A 16,523-nucleotide genomic window follows, 5' to 3' on the forward strand; every position below is an offset into this window, starting at 1 on the left:
ATTTTTCTGTGCTGATTTGGTAACTCACAGGACAGCCAAATCTTCCTTTTTAGGAATGGGGAGAAGAGGAAAAACAGAGGACCTCATCTTCAGATTGTATCACCCGTGGAAGGGGAGAGATAGCAGGGAGAGAGCTCTCCACATGAGGTTCTCCTCTCCCTGATGGAGCAGCTGGAGCAAATAAGGTTCATCGTGGGCAAATGTGAGCTCATTGTGCCTCCACTCTGAGCTGGCAGAGCAGCTGGGGTGTTCTGGGCTCTGAGTCAGTGCTGTGAGAACTTCCTCGCGTGACTTCCTATTTGAAGTTAGAGATCCTAAAACATACTGAGTGACTGTGGCACAGACCTGCTGCTCCCAGTCTGAGCTGTCTTACACTCCAAACATCTTCAAATTGTAGATCTTATTGCAAGAACAACATGGATTTTGGGAGGGACAGGTAAGGCCCTGTAGCCAGTCTCACTACTGGGAGATGCAGGGGTGAGTCACCTGTGCCATATAATGACAACACAAGCCCAAGGAAGACAATTCTCAGCAAGGTCCTTTTAGAATTAGCCACACAAAAAGGTGAATCTTAAAGAAAGAAGGAAATGGTATTAGGAGGGAAGAAGTGGCAATGACTGGAGCCCTTAATTTGATGCCAGAGGTATCTCAGAGAAAGCAATTTCCCAGAGGATTGTCAGAGATGTGAAATGAATTGTAAGAGCTGCTTTACAGGCATTTGTGAGCACACACACCTGCTTACAGCAAGGGGAAAGACAGTGCGTAAATGTCTGGAATATTACATAAAAGCTGTCTGGTAGACTGGGCAGAGCAATTAAAATCCATCTCGCTTAAACGAACCCTGAGTGCAGGTCAAACAAATCTAATTTTTATTGTTCCTTAAGGAGATGTCTGTACAGGAGACAAAAGGGGGATGCAGCCGTCAGGTTAAAAAATCAAGATGCCTTTAAAAAATTAAATGTTCACAATAGTGCTACAGCAAGCTGGATAAATGATATATTACAGCGATGGTTTAAAACTAATTGATGACTAATGTTGTAATGCATTTGTAGCTACACTGATCTATTATATATCTTGGCCAAGCTGAAGGGACACTTCAAGGAGAAAAATTGCTAACTGTTTTAACCTGATGGAACTCAGGAAAAAATAGTTACTTTACGAGATAAATGGAAAGGTTGTGACCTCCTAATGTACATCTGGGTCTTGCAATGCAAAATCAAATTATCATTAAACAGAATGTGATCTGTGATGGAATTGAAACAACTACAAACCAGCACAGAAGTTTCCTCAGAGAAACACAATAGCCCAGTTTGAGATGGGAGCAGTGGCTGCACAGCTGCCTGGCTAAAGAACTGGTGTAACAAGTTGGGATGGAATTGTTTGGCTCTGTAATGAAAGTTGGTTTAATTGGAGAGTGTAGGAAAAACGTAAGCATCTTTATAGCCATTTACATATGTAAGCCATTCTATAAACATTAGTTAATTAGTGTATAAATCATTAACAATTTACCTTAGATCCTGAGTAACATGTGTCTCTCTGGCTCTTGCAGGGGAGACGGGAAGCCTCATTTTCCCCTCCTCATTTTTGTCATGCCTGAGGCTCATGCCCTCTGGGTTTTACCCTTACAGTTGGAATTTGGAGGAGATGTCAGTCAGGCTCTGCTTATTTTCACATCTAATTCATGCAAAAACCAGGTTTCCTCCTGAGGCAATAAACTGGCCCAGATTTGCTTCAAAGTTTGGCCCAGGTTCAGTGAATGACTCACTTTAGCTAAGGTACATCCATCTTCCTGGCTGGAACACATGGTGGGAAGTGTTGTCAAAGAGCAGAGATCCACTAGAACCAGAGCTCAGGGCTTCAGGACCCTGCAAACCAAAAGCAGTGGCTTGTTCCATCCCCTGCTTTCCTGTCACCCCATATTAAGGACATTGAGGACATCCCAAATATTGCTACTCAACCCAGAGTCCCAACATGGGGTTTTGCAGGCTAAAGACACCGCAGAGGGCTGGGATGGGCTGCTGGGAGCTGGGCTAGGAGGAATTGCAGTCAGAAGCCTCCCTGGTCCTGGGATCTGTGCAAAATTCTATGGAATAAATCTGGCAATAGGTAACAAATGAAGATAACAATGTGGGCCATTGCCAAAATATGGATTACCTTGAACAGGCCATGCTTAAAAGGCCAAAAATACCACTCTGAACCTCTGAATTGGTTCCCTTCAACAGGAGCATGTAAAATGAAAGAGAACAAGCTAACCAAGACACCCCCACCACAGGTGACACTAATTTTCTTCTGCTTGAGAATAAGTTAATGTAGCAAGGACATGACCAGCCTTTGATATGGTCTGAGAGCAACATATTCCTCCATGTATTCCTCCATGACAGATTAACCTTCCAGTGGGAAGGGAAATGCCTGCAACACCAAACTGCAAATATGTTGTACTTTGAAGGGTTTGATGGACCAAAAGCCTCCATATATTTTAACTGCTGTACATCAGGCTTCCTCCTCTGCAGTCACTCAGTTTTGGTTTGAAACCCAATACAGGCAGCAGCTTGGAAAAATAGTTTTATAGCTCAAGATGGAGCAGTTGGAGTTTTAATTTGGGAGGTCTTTCTTTTACAGGGGGACATGACTCTTGGTTCAAAATTTTACGTTATTCAGGTCATGGTATTGGTGCCAATTTTCAACATTAGAAACTCAGTTGCACAAGTACCACTGAGCTGCCTTAGAACATTTATTTTCTCAAAGGATGGCAAACAGTCACATCCACAGCTCTATTTGGGATTTTGTCTCCTTCACTAACATTAAAACAAAACAACTCAAACAGATTTTTTTTTATTCCAGATCAATGTGATTTCCTAAAGCTTCATGTTGAGTATATAATCCTCAGATGGGCTTTTTTTAAAGCAGAAAAGCATTTGAAACAGCTTTAGATGAAACTTTGAGCTGCCAGTTCATTTAAAAGCAATAAAGTAAGGAGGAAAAATAAGCAGAGTAAACTTGAAGCAGGGCACTTGGCACTCAAGGTGACTGTGATAGGTGATCAAAAAGGATGAGGTTGTGCTCTCAGCAACCACACATCAGGTCCTGTGCCCACCACAGTGGAGTTGTGCCCTGCACATGGATTTGCTCCTTAACTGCTGACCCTCGGTGGCCAGGATTCCATGGAAGGAAATATGGATAATTATCTGCCATTCTAATTTTCCAGTCCCATATGTCCCAAGATGACAACTTCCCAGTGTATGCTGTGACCACGGGGACGAGGTGTCCCATGGCATTTCCATCACTGCAACAGACTGTAGGTAAGGAAAACTGTTCTGATGTTTGGATACACCCACAAACAATGATCCCAGCAATTCTTGGAGAAGGTGGAGTTACGTACCCAGTCACATATTCCTCCTCATTTTGGAACAATCAGACATAAAATACTCTAAAATAAGAATGCAGTTACCACTTCCTTCCTTCCTTAATTTCTTACCTTGCTTTATCACAACATTCCTACCTGTGACTGACAGAAATGGCAGATATGGCCAGTATTTCTGATTTTTGTCATGTCTTGCTTTTTATTTCACTTTCAGCTTTTCTGACTGCCAATGATTCAAAAAGTTGATTAAAGCTATGATGGTTTTCTCATGGCTTTGGAAAAACAAGCTGTAAAATCCAAAGGGTAGCAAAGCAGAATGGGATTTTGAAGAATGCCCCAAAGCAGGTTCATTCTGCTGCTTGTGCAAACTGCAGCTGTGTCAAAGTTTTTTGTAACTCTTGTATACACATAAAAACATATTCTACACATATTTCTCTCTATATTTTAATTTACTGAGAGCATTTGCTCCATTTGATTTATACTAAGGCTTTATGCTTGTCAGATTAGTGTAAGAATGCAAGTAGGAAAGTTAAAATGTACCTTTGATTGTCCTATCTTTCTCCATGTTCTTTCAAATATTATGTCAATAGTCCAAAGGAGTTTTTGATGTGAGGCACTGAATATTCTGACTTGTAAGAGAGCTCAGAACTGGGCACATCATTTACCAGCTCACTGCTGTCAAAAGCTATTTCATCCTTCTTCCCTCTTGACCCAAGCTCGATTAATCTTTCCATAGTTTTGGTTCTGGTACGGTTTTGAAACAGTGTTGATTTTCCCAGGAAGACTTAAGAACCTGAGCATCTGCTTCATGCTGTCTGGGCAGCTCAAACAACTGCAGAGGGAAGGGAATAATCTCCCCCAGACCCTTGACAGCATCACATTTCCACCCTGTCACGGTGCCCGGTACATGCAGCGCTGGCAGGAAGAGCTGGGGAAACTCCTGTTTGCTGGGCCATGACCTGTGGAGCTGCATGATTTTAGGAAATACCAGGTTAGCTCCAGGAGCAGGGAAGTGTTACAGCTCTTTGTTCCTGCACAGAAGTTTTCAACATCAGTGAGGGCATCAGTGTGTGTATTCAGATTTCCATCTGTCATGTAAAGAATAAATCCAGAGCACTCCGTGAGATCAGTCACGCCCAAAATATTTGAAGTTACCTAAAATGTTGGAGAATTAACATCTTACATTTTTCTCCAGAGTCCTGAGTGGTGCAGATGTTCTGTTAATCATATATTACAAGCTCAGGCACTACATTAAGTATGGAAAATAGGCTTATATAACAAAGATGAGGCAGAATGAACTGGATCCACAAACATCTTTCTACTCACTCTGTCTATAATCATTTCATTACATTTCTTTGGGGTTTATCCAGTTTTGCTGTGACCACCTACTGACAATGTCTCTGTAAGGAAAAAAGAAAAAGCACAAAATTCTAACGTGCAAGATATCAAAATAAATCCTGTGACGTTTTCTAACATGGGAATGTTCCTAAATGCCAGACTAAAACATCCCTCCAACGGTTTCTTTTACAGACTTCCCTTGTTCCAGAAACTTGGCCTGGCTTAGGAGGAAACCCCATAGCTGTCCCTTAAAAGTTGAATTGCATCAGTGTGGGCAAGATGTTGGGCCAAATTCCTTTATGGTGCAATTCCATGAAAATCAGAAATCCTACACCAGGGCTGAATCTGCCCTGTGGTATAAAATTATCTCCCTGGAGGCAAGACTTTTGGAAACAGTATCATATTTTAATTCTAAACAGACAATTTGTTTTGGGTTGTATACAGAGCATGACAATCTCACAGCTACATAAAAGGTGAATTTATCCCCGTTTTTCGTGCTGTTTGGTTTATCTGTGTGTGATGTGCAGGTAGCTACATGATCCTACAAACTTCTTTTCATGTAATGGAATGAGCCCCTGTTCCGTTTAAGATTTTAAAAGATTACAGAGCTGGCGTTGGAACATTTGTACATTTTGCAATGAGTTAAGGGAGAAAGGCTGTGTGTTGTTTATAATCTGGGAAGTACAGATCCCAGTTAATCTTACCCTTGGAGAACAGACAGTTATATTTTTTACAAATTAACAGATCCTGACTGATTGCCTCCCATGACTGTGTTCACCAGTTCTGGAATTCAAAGGGCAAAATAGGATCTGCCTTTTGTAGAAGGTGCCAGGAATGGCATCAGGACACGCTGCCTGGAGGGTGGCTGAGCCTTTTCAATCCTCCCCACACCGACTGGGTTTGGCACCACTGTGTGATATATCACCAGCCTAACAAAGTACTTCCTGCAAGCTGGTCATATCCTATGGAAAAAGTCTTGGAAGGGTGTTGCAGAAAAAAATGCCTAACCTCTGTTTGCTGTTTCTCTGGAAATATAAGGTATTGTGAAATGTAAGGAGATTTTCACAGCTTGGCTTGTGAAATTCATTTCCAGCTTGACAGATTGTGATTTCATGATTTTGCACATCTGGATTTTGGCACAGGGCTGTGGTGGGAGATGTCTCTGGCAATCTGCCTCCCAGGACAGTCTGTTTGCTCCTGGTCAGTGAAGAGTCCAGTCCTGGCTGAGCTGTCACCTGCCTGCCCTGCCCTGTGCAGTGTCTCTTCCACAAGGGCAAGGCTGCACAGCTGGAGCTGGCCCTGACATCAGTGAGCTCAGGAATCACTTGAATATAAATATTAATGATAAAGTCATGTTTGTAAAATTTAAGGAGTGTAAAGGGATAGGCAAAAAAAGTTGCAGCAGGGGTATCTGTACTGTGTGTTCTGGGGAGCAAACAACATTTTCACTTGCTGAAAACACTGTGTGCACAGACTACTGAGCACCCCTCTGCCACACTGCACCAGTGGGCTGCTTTTCTGGCCAGGCATTTTGGGAGGGGGTCTTCTCCTTCTGGCAATCTTCCCAGAGAGGAACCAGTTGAGGAAAACAGGACTTTAAGCCAGGATTTTTTCAGCATTCACACCACAGAAGGAGAGTTCACAAAGGTGGCAAGAGCCATGTGCATTTTTCCCTTTGTGTATCGCTGTGTGACAGCAAAGTCATCCTATTTGCCCAACAGGATCACATGGTGTCACAGAACCTCACTTATTCTTACTGTGGTTTCAAAAGAAAAATCCCCTTGCTGTCTGGAATGCTCAACTGTTGGGTACCAGAGTCGGAAAACATCCTGCCTGCTGTGAACGTTAGGAAAACAGAGCAGCCCTGACTCGAGTGCCAGGAGGTTTTTTGGAAGGCTGACTCCCCTGAGAATAAAGGATATTGGTGTCCAGCCAAGTGGGCAAGCAGGAACAGGCCCTGGGTAAGACACTGGAATTTTGGTGGAGCCTGAAATATTGTATGCTTGTTTGTATCAGTTTCTGACTTTGGTATCAAAAGGTGAGCTGCCCAAAATGTGAGGAAATGGGTCACAAATTGATAAAATCTGAATATTTAGAGCTTATTTATATCTCTAAATAAGCTATATTTAGAGGACCTTAAAACAGGGATTTCCCTTCTTGGCTGCTCTAGTATCCAAGAGTAACCTAATATTTCTGTTAAAACCAGAAAAATTCCCCCTAAGGAAATTTCCTTTCTTTCCTATTGTACACTCAAAAATCCCTTCTTGTTGCAGAGAATTCAGTTGGTTTCACTTCCCCATTTCCCTGTTTGAATGAATAGTCCTGGTCTAATGGCCCAGTAAGCATTTTATCCAGAGTATTCCCCAGCTTCTCCTTCCTACAACACTTGAAGAAGTGCTATACTTCTTCAAATGAGATTACAACCCACCCTCAGGTGCTTGTATGAACTGCCTAAGCGCACACGTGAGCAGGAACTTTTATAAATATTTTTTCCCTTTTATTGTTATGCTAATAAACATCTAAATGGAATTTTTGGGTGTTCAGAGGTCCATTGCTGCTTGGCATTCACCAGGAAGTTGGGATGTTGGGACAAAAGTTGCATCCACTGAGCTCAAGAGACATTTTTGTGTTGATCTCAACAGAGCAAGGCTGGGTCTTTATTTCCTCGACGAGGCTGGAAAATGTTCATTCTGCCTCTTTCCCCTCCACACACATATTTTCTTTTCTTTACAGAAGAAGTCATTTGTCTTTATCTCACCATTCACCTCTCTCTCTGATTGCAGTTAATGGAATTGTCACCTTTATGGACTCATGCTCCATTTCTCAACCTGTCTGGACTTTGGCCTCCAAAGGTTACCATGGCTAGTGAAGTAATATGATTGAGTCTTTTTCGACAGATTTATGCAAGATTTCTTCTCCAGCAAGTGTCGCATCTAGTCTAGTTCTGCAAAAGAGAGTATTTCAAAGATGCCAGCTGTCATCTAAACCCACTAAATTGTTCTGTGGGGTTGAGAGGACTGAGGGCCATCTCGGGCAATGCTGATTTACACTACCTGGAGCTGTATCCCTGCTGCTTGAAATATAGCCTTTGGTTAATCACGAAAAAAAGAACATCCCTGTCTCCCAGAAAGCACATTTAAAATGGAATTTTCATAAGTTACTCTGTAATGAAAAGGCAAACGGGTGTATTTTAAGTGAATCTGTCCAGAATCTTGGAAAAAGGGGAGGGGGGGTTATTTGAAAGAAAACTACAACAGCCACACGCTAAACAGGAAAAATTGGTCTTGTGTTCCATTTAAGGCACATACATCCACAGAATAGTCTCAACTTTATAGAAAGATTTTGGAATTATAGAGGATTCACTGCACATGTATCTGCTCCTCCTGCATTTGATATGAAGCACAAATTAATCATCATTATTCTGCACTAATATAACACCTCTTAACCCTCAGCTTTCAAAATATTTCAGAGCAGCAATGAATTAAGCCTCATGTGGGCTTGGGAATATGTGATAATCTAAACTTGGATTCTTTAATTAAAAAAAAAAAGCATTTTCAGGACTTCAATTTTGGAAGCTGACGATCTTACAATTGTTCTTGAAAATATCTTCATTTGTCACCCACTTGGAAAGAAACCATGTGAGTACTAGAGAAGTGAGATGAAATGGAAAAAATGTATTTAGCAAAAGTTAATAAATTTGTCTGTACTTATTTTTGTTATTTATTGGAGCAAAAAGACCTGGGTGAATCAAGGTGCTAATGTGATAAAGGTATAAAAAAGGCAAATTTGATCCCTGTCTGTAACTAAAAGAGTGCAAGGGGAATTATTATTGCCACTGTACAAGTCTCTAGCAAGCCATCATTTTAAACATTACACAATATGTCAGGCTCTGATCACTCATGCTCAGAAAAGATGAATTCTGACTGGCAGAAGTGCAGGGAAAACCATTAGATAATCCACAACTTGCTGGTATTAAAAAAAATAAACGATTAATATTTAACTTGGCAAAACAAATAAGGGACTTCAATGGTGTCTACAAATACATTGTGGGAGAAGAACAAGTGTTATACTAAAAGAAAGTGTCAGTGTATGGAGGACAGAAATAAATTTGTTTTTAATGAACAGAGGGATAGGATTCTGGAAGAGAATCAGGTGGATTTCTCTGGGCTTCATTTTACTGCTTTTCAGTCAAACAGAACATTTGGGTATCTCCCCAGTCACGGTGCTTTGTTTTAGGCCACTAAGCTAATGTGAAACAGCTTGTTTGTGTCTCTGAACTCTACACTTTCTCTCCATAGAGCACTTCCCTGGTCAGAGTGGTGGCTCTACGGTAGAATTTGTCCCCACGGGCCAGGTCTGACTCAGATCGGGATGTACACGTCTCAGAAAAGAGAAATTTGAATCCCACTACACTGCAGACCTCCTGGGGAGCAAAGCAGAGCTTAAGAGCACACACTCACACCATGCCATAATATGACTTGCAATTACAGTCAGGAAAGGGTATTTTATTTTTTAACCTATCTATTCAAAGCAAAACATTTGGACTAATGCAAGAAACCTCCCAACATTTCAGTTTGGGCCTAATATCCTTTCTGACCCTGCCCAGACAGAAGGTATTCCCACCAGAAAAATGGATTTTAACCCAGATTTCAGTTTGGTACAAGCAGTGTTTTCCATCAGAAAAGCATCCCAACGGAAAATTACTAACTGGTTCTAGTACAAAGTGACTAGCAAAGCTCTCGAAATGATTCAGTGGCAAGGCTGGAATGAGAACCCACAGCTCCTGACCACGAGCCCTGTGCTCTAACCACGAGACAACACTCATCTTTCCCTGAGCAAGGTTGTTCCTGCAGCATTTCTGCCTGGGCCGGAGTGGGAATACTCTGGAAATGTTGCAAGAGAGCTTTTTTGCTGCAAGATTTCCTGTTGTAGAGTATTTGGGGGGGTAACGGGAAAAATCCCTGGTGGCTCCCTGGGGCCAGAAGTGTTTGGACATGATGGGGATGTGAGGGCTGCCATCGGCTCCTCCCTGCGTGGGCTGAGGAGGGTCACAGAGGGATGTGGTGGAATCCGGTCCCAAACCGTGGAGCGCTCAGCCATGGCTGTCCCATGGGTTGGATGTGATGATCTGAGAGGTCTTTTCCAACCAAACTGATTCTGTGTTTCTGTAATTTCTCTGTTCCAGACATGCATTTTAGAGCATCCCACTGCCCCATGCTCCCTCTCTGTTAAGCAAACCTTAACTAAACATAGGGGTTTTTTCTCACATCAGCAATTCTCCAGCTTTTCAGGTAAAGCGCTCAGAGCGACCCAACGCAGAAAACAAACTCATGGGTTGCAGCCTTGTTTTACTTATTCAAGGAGCAGTTACACATTTACAGGTCAGCGTGGGGGATGTCCTTAGCCCTGACATTCATTCCTGCTTATTTATTCTTCACTATATTTACTTGCCTACGTATTTCTATGCATTTATTCCTCTATATTGTGTACATTCTTCCCGGGGCTTTCCACGTGGCTTCTCGCACCGCTCCAATGCTTCTGCATCCCCCGATACTTTACAGTCTTGCGCTCGGCAGCGGCGCTGGGAAACAGGAGTTACCAGCCGTTTCCCAAACCGCGGCAAGCCCCCGCCTTGTTCCCGGTTCAAACCCCGGCGAAAGGCGATTCCCCCCCGAGCCGCCGCTGCCCCTCAGCCCTCGGCGCGGCCGCTGCCGCCTCCCTGCCCGCCCCTTCCCGGCGCAGGCGCGGCCCGCCCGGGAAGGGGGAGCCCGGCGTGTTTCCCGGCAGCGGCGGGTTCAGGGACGTCCCCGCCGGGGTGTGCTCGGCCCGGGCAGTGCCGGGGGCACAAGTAAGTGACGGGTGCACGAGTAAGCGATGGCGCTCGCCAGGGCACGGCGGCCCCCGGCCCCTCAGCGCGGCCGCCCGCGAGGGGAGCGCGCGCTGCCTCAGCGCGGCGGCGCCGGCTGCCCCCGCCCCGGCCCTTGTCCCTGTCCCTGCCCCTTCTCCGCCGTGACGTCCGGAGGAATCCGTCCTCCTCCGTTAGGGCTCGGATCCTGCTACTGACAAGAGGTCTCGCGTTCGTGTTGTTATTTAATCACCAGCGCCGCCTCCTTCCCCAGGGAGCCCCTCGCCGCAGCCGCGGGCCCCGTGCGGCGCGCCCCGGCTGTGCGTGGGCTGAGCGGTCGCATCGCTCCAAATCAGTTCTGTGCCTGCTTTTCGCGTAGCTGATGGGATTTATATCCTTCTGCCTGTCCCAAGTTGTCTCCTCCTGACATTTCTCTACAGCACGGCCCTATGTAGCTCCTACATTCGCTGGGAGAGGGACTGCCCTTCACACGCACCAGGCGGCCCGGGGGTGCCCAGTGCCAGGGGAGGCACTTGAGGCTGCGCAGGGCTGGGGTGGGCACACGGATCCTCCCAGTGCCTCCTGTGGTATTGGATCACCCTTATCCCAGCCGCCTTCCCGTGTGCTTCACATACAGCTTCCTGGTGAGGGGAAGAGGAGGGACAGAAACTGGTTTCTTCGTGGTACCCAGTGACAGGACCTGAGGGAATGGTCTGAACTTGTGTCAGGGGAGGTTGAGGTTGAATACTGAAAAAGGGTTTTTCCCCCAGAGGGTGGTTGGGTGCTGGAACAGGCTCCCCTGGAAGGGTCACAGAACCAAAACTGCTGGAGCTCAAAGGGGCATTTGGAAAATGCTCTCATGCACATGGTGTGACTCTTGGGGTTCTGTGCAGGTCCAGGAGTTGGACTCGATGATCCTTGAGGATCCTTTCCCAACTCAGCTTATTCTGTGATTCTGTGAAAGGGCAGTGCTCAGGTGACCTGACCTGGGCATGTGGGGCATGCACATCACTTGCACCCTGGCCTAATCCTCCATATCCCCGGGAGATTTCCATAAATGTAGTCTCCAGTGTCGTCTCTCTGGCACAGGTGCTGCTGGCACTGGTGTCTTGGTTCCACCTCTGCCTCCCTTGTCCTCTTGCAGCTCCACTTTCTGGCAGCTTTGCAGCCCTGTCTCCTTGTCATGCCCCTGTGATCCTGACGGCTCCTGGGCTGGCACGGAGCACATCCCAGGAACCTGCTGGAATTTACTCGTGCTTGGCTCCAGACCTTCCAACACGGCCGTGTTCCTCGCCGGTGCCATGCTCTGCACCGGTGAGGAACTGGTGACTTGGCAGATTCCTTCTCTGCTGAGGTGCCTGGGATTTGTTAGGAAGTTTAATAAACTTAGCGCCAGTGCTCTTCTCTGGAGAACACTTACGAAACAAATTCCAGGGAAGTAGAGGAGAGGGCTCGGTCATCTCTGAGGTTTTTAGAAAGTAATAAGCAGACACGTTGTTGGGAAGGTGGTCTCGTTTTTCATCCTCATGTATTTTCTTATCCTGGAAGACCATTTGCTTAAGTAGTTGAGGTTAACTTTTTTCTAAATGTACTTAAGTGCAAAAACAATGACATTTTAAAGGCTCTGTAATGTTAATGGTCCCTTTCCTTCAGGAATGTGTATGAGCATAAGGGAAAAAAAATGAGGTATTTCTTTTTTCCTGGGAAGGGTGTGTGGGATAGGAAGATAAATGCAGAGAGAATTGGTTGCTTTAAGGGACAGCTGTTCCCAGCTATAAGAATCATGGCAGAAATAAATTTATAGTGTCAGGAGAGACTAAATAAACTAGTTCTATGCCAGGAAGTTTTTATATGTATTCTTAGCCACTCCTGTTACTCCATTCTGTGTTTCTCAGTTCAATTATCATTTTAAAATGTTGGTTCTGTTGAATAAATAAATAACTGGTCTTCTGCAGGATTAGTGTTTCTTTTAACCTAAGCTAATATGCAATCCCACTTCCTCTTAAGTAGTTGTGACAGGAACTTCAGGCAAGTGTTTTTGGAATTGCAACCCAAATAAATGTTTAATTTTAAACTGACAGATTACTTGGGGCTGCCATTCTTCTCAGGCTTTTACTATGCAAGAGTGAACAAATCCTGTATAATAAACTGTGGATTCGGCTTATGGACACGTTTGCTTCTGGGCCGAGCATCTTGAAAGAAGTGGTTTGCAGCATGTCTTTAAAAATTTATTTCACTGTTGCATCTACTGCTGGCCTAAGTGCTCCAGTATCTGCCAGGAGTAATTATAGGCAGTTGGTTCAGATGTTGCTTAAATGTGTAAGCCTTGATGGGAAATGCAGTGGATTTTAGCCAGAATGCTAATTTTGATGTTTTATCATTTCATAAAACTGTGAACTCAGAACAAATTATTTTCCTACTGATCTGCTGATATGTAATCACAGGGCTAGTGCCAGATCCAGCCGTGATGTAGCACCGGAATCTAACGATGGGATTAAAGTTAGAATATCAGCATTACCCTAGGTTGGCTAGTTTGGTATCCACAGTGGCATAATGGCTGTATTTACCCATGTATCCTGCACAGAGGTTTTCCTGCCTGCACAGAAGCTCCTGGTGCCAAGACTGGTTTGCTGCAGGAATGCATTTTAAAACTGTTGTGTGAACTGTAATTGTGCCTTTTGAATTGCATTCTCCTCCAAATTACATTTTATAACTTCAACAGATATTTTGCAAATTCACGTTGTTGTGCTAGGCTGTGTTTACTGCATGCTGCTTTTTTCTGGCATGTGTTTGTTGGTTTTTCGGGGTTTTTTATTTGTTTCTCCATTTTCATCATAGCATAGAATGAAAAAAAAAAGTCACAGTACATGAATCAGTTTTACAGGCAAAGAGCAGAGATTATTCTTTCTGTCTGTCATGGGTAGCTTAAAGTGATAGAGACACAGGGATATGAAAGATCTTCCTTAGCATTAGACTGATAAGCCGGTGGATCCAAACACTTGGGTCTATCAGTCATTTTGGAGCCTGTTACCTCTTTTCAACTAGTCATGAAGCTGCTACAGCCAGAATTTATGTAATAGTTAGATGGCATTTTTTCCCCCTCAGTCAATGTAAACAAGATAGTGTCTTCTTTCAGGGCTTCAGGCATTCTGCAGTGTCATTTGGGACACGTCTGCCTGCCAGGTCATTAGCACAGCCTTTGGGGATGCGTGCAGCTGCAGAATCAGCGCAGGGAGAATGGATCTCAGGAGCGTGGTGTGCATGGGTTGTATCCACTGCTGTTGCCAGGCTGAGGAGAAGAAAGGGTGCTGTTATATACCCCCCTTATTCCTTAGGTTTTCCTGCCTGGGAATTGTGTCCTGGCATTAACTGATCAGCATTTCCTCTGCTTAACAACTCGGAGGTTATGGCAAGTGTTCAAAATCCTGCCGCTGTGTGAGTGCACCTGTGGTGTTCATGAGCGTCAGGGGTTTAATCCTGAACTCCTGATAATGTCTGGGAGGTTGCCACTAATGGGTGCAGGATCAGACCTTGCTTTTGAAGTGATGGCCCAGTCCCAGCAGGGCCCAGAGAGCTCCGGAGGGAACTGGAGCTGTTGGTTTGCCCCAGTAGGCTGTGCCTTCTCATCTGATGTTGTGTGTTCTCGTCGCCCTTTTCTCAGCCTTCCTTTTTCCTGAGAGCTCTTCTCTGCAGCTGTTTCCTGCTGTTCCCGGGGTTCAGCGAGCTCTGGAGCAGGGAGAGCTGCACTTGTTTCCTGTGTGTGGCAGAGTTACAGGCGAGGAGCACTGGGGGCAGCCGGGCGTGCTCGGCGTGGGCCTCGTGCTGCTGCCATGCAGAGCCCATTGGGGCGTGCGGCAACCTCAGCAGGGCCAGGGAAAACCAGCGTGAGCAGTAGCCCCAAGCCTTCTCCAACATGTCATTGGAAGGAGCTCCTGGATCCCTCTGTTGTGAGGCCAGTGTTTTGGGACTTGCCTGAAGATGGAAATCCCTGGCCACCGCTGTGCTCCAAAGCAGCACGTCTCAGCTGACTCCAGTGTTGGGGAAGATGAAACAGGAAAGCCTTATAAATATGATTGCCTAACAAAAGATTTTGGGAATATGAAAACTGTGAGCGACATCGAAATGAAGGCCATCTTTGAGATATAGAGTCTTAGTTACTGAACAACTAGAAAACAATGGTATAGCCGGCTGAAGGTAATCCCCTCTTGATTGAACAATACCCTCTGCTTGCAGACAGGTCCAAGGGTCAGAGCAGACCCTACTAGCTCAGCAGAAGGGGTCCAAAGAGTAGTTTTTAGAAGTTAAAATGTAACACTCTGTGGTAATGTAAGAACTCTTATAGGCTGTATGTAAATGCTATAGGATTTGTACCTTGTATTAGATTGGCTAGTGAGAATTAGAATATTCACTACAGAAGATGATTTATTGTATTGTAACAAGGACCTCGCGGCTCCTCTTAATTCAGCTCTCCTCTTAATTCGTCTCTCTTACCTCTTAGTTCTCTCTCTCTCTCAGTTTACCTCTCTTAGTAACTCTCTTAGCTCTTAGCTCTCTCGCTCACTCTCTCTCCCTCTCTTACACCTTGGGCCTGCTTGGAGCTGCAGCTGGCAGCTCTAAGCAGTGCCTCTGTACCCACGCCCTCTGCAATAAACTGCATGCTCCAAAGACCTGCTTATAGAGATCTCTCGTCGCCGTCCATCTCCGGCCGGGCCCGACCGAACCCACACCCTCATCACGATCAGTTTCGACACTCCAGCATGTTGTTTTCCTACTGTAGCATCTCTGAGCAGTATCTCCACTTGCCCAAAGTGGCCTTGGTATCATTCCTTGCTGTTTATTAGTACAGACTACTGCAGTGTGTTATGGTACTTGTGTTACTGCCACATCCATGAGCAGTCAGAGAGGAGGAAAATGCTTTTTGACTTACCTGACCATGTAGAGAGTTCAGCTCAACACCCATGGTCTGTGGATAACTGCAGTGAGGCCTTTGGGGGTGATGTAGAACGCGATGGAATCGTAACTGCATGGAGAAAGTAAATACAGAGCAATTGCTTAATGTCTCCTCTAGCTCAGGAACTCAGACACATCAAACAAAGCTAGCAGGTGGCACGCTCAGAACAAACCAAAGGGCTTTTTCTTGCATTGTTTACACAGAACTTTATAACTTGTTACCACTGTAGTTTGCAGTTAGGAAAGATTCCCTAGATTCAGAAAGAGCACAAACAAATTTAGAGAGGAAAAAGCCTTCAAGGTCTGCTAATCCTAAAGATAAAATTTCTGGCTCAAGAAGTGCCTCTACTATAGATAGCAGGAGGAAAGGTGTCCTGGGGAAGTGCTGCTGGATGAAAAGGGCAGGCATATGCTTTTCTTACGGCTTCTGCTGTTTGTGGAGGATCCTGGGCTAATCAGACCTTTCATCTGACCCAGCACAGCCATACTCTGCTCTTTAATCAGGGGCCAGAATGCCATTGCTCCTGTTTGATCATCAGTACCACAGGCTGTGTCTGCCTGTGTGAGCTGAAGACAGGAGCTGGAAGAAGAGCTGATAATTCTTCTGTTTAGTACAAATCTCTTCTTGAGCAGAATATAGAGAAAACCAACTCTGTTGTACACTTAAGAGCTTGGTATTTACTGACACTGGTCATGCTGACATCCTTCTGCTGTTCCTGAGTGAGATATCTATGTAGGCAGGGGAAGCTGAAAATAAATAAATTTTGGACCTACTTTCTTAGAATAATTTAGTCATTTTCACTTCTCCACTTATTGGTTACACCAGGATAAACCCGAATATGCCTTGCTTTATGTCAGAGCAGGTGGAAGTAGTTTGGGCTGAAAGTATTTAAAACCCAAAAGATAGAATTAGAGGGCAGAGGGCAGCAATGAAGTAATGACTTTGTCTTGGACACTGAAAGCAAGGGGAAGAAAAAAGATCTGGAGAGACATTACAGCAAATTAGTACATAGTGAATTATTTATAGAG

The 16,523-nt window shown here is 44.7% G+C and overlaps 1 protein-coding gene and 1 long non-coding RNA gene across 2 annotated transcripts in view; both read left to right on the plus strand.

Moving 5' to 3' along the window:
• Nucleotides 1-237: 237 nt before the first annotated feature.
• On the plus strand, nt 238-8,398 carry LOC138113966 (uncharacterized). Its single transcript, XR_011152418.1, has 4 exons — nt 238-436; nt 3,206-3,299; nt 6,421-6,660; nt 7,483-8,398. It is a non-coding gene; the product is annotated as an uncharacterized lncRNA (long non-coding RNA).
• Nucleotides 8,399-10,457: 2,059 nt separating this feature from the next.
• Nucleotides 10,458-16,523, plus strand: part of FGGY (FGGY carbohydrate kinase domain containing) — a 129,227-nt gene continuing 123,161 nt past the window's right edge. Inside the window, exon 1 of the mRNA XM_069023541.1 lies at nt 10,458-10,547. The gene's annotated coding sequence lies outside the window, so the exon portion shown is untranslated. The remainder of the gene's footprint in view (nt 10,548-16,523) is intronic.

Source organism: Aphelocoma coerulescens, chromosome 8 (assembly GCF_041296385.1).
Source record: "Aphelocoma coerulescens isolate FSJ_1873_10779 chromosome 8, UR_Acoe_1.0, whole genome shotgun sequence".
Taxonomy (NCBI): domain Eukaryota; kingdom Metazoa; phylum Chordata; class Aves; order Passeriformes; family Corvidae; genus Aphelocoma; species Aphelocoma coerulescens.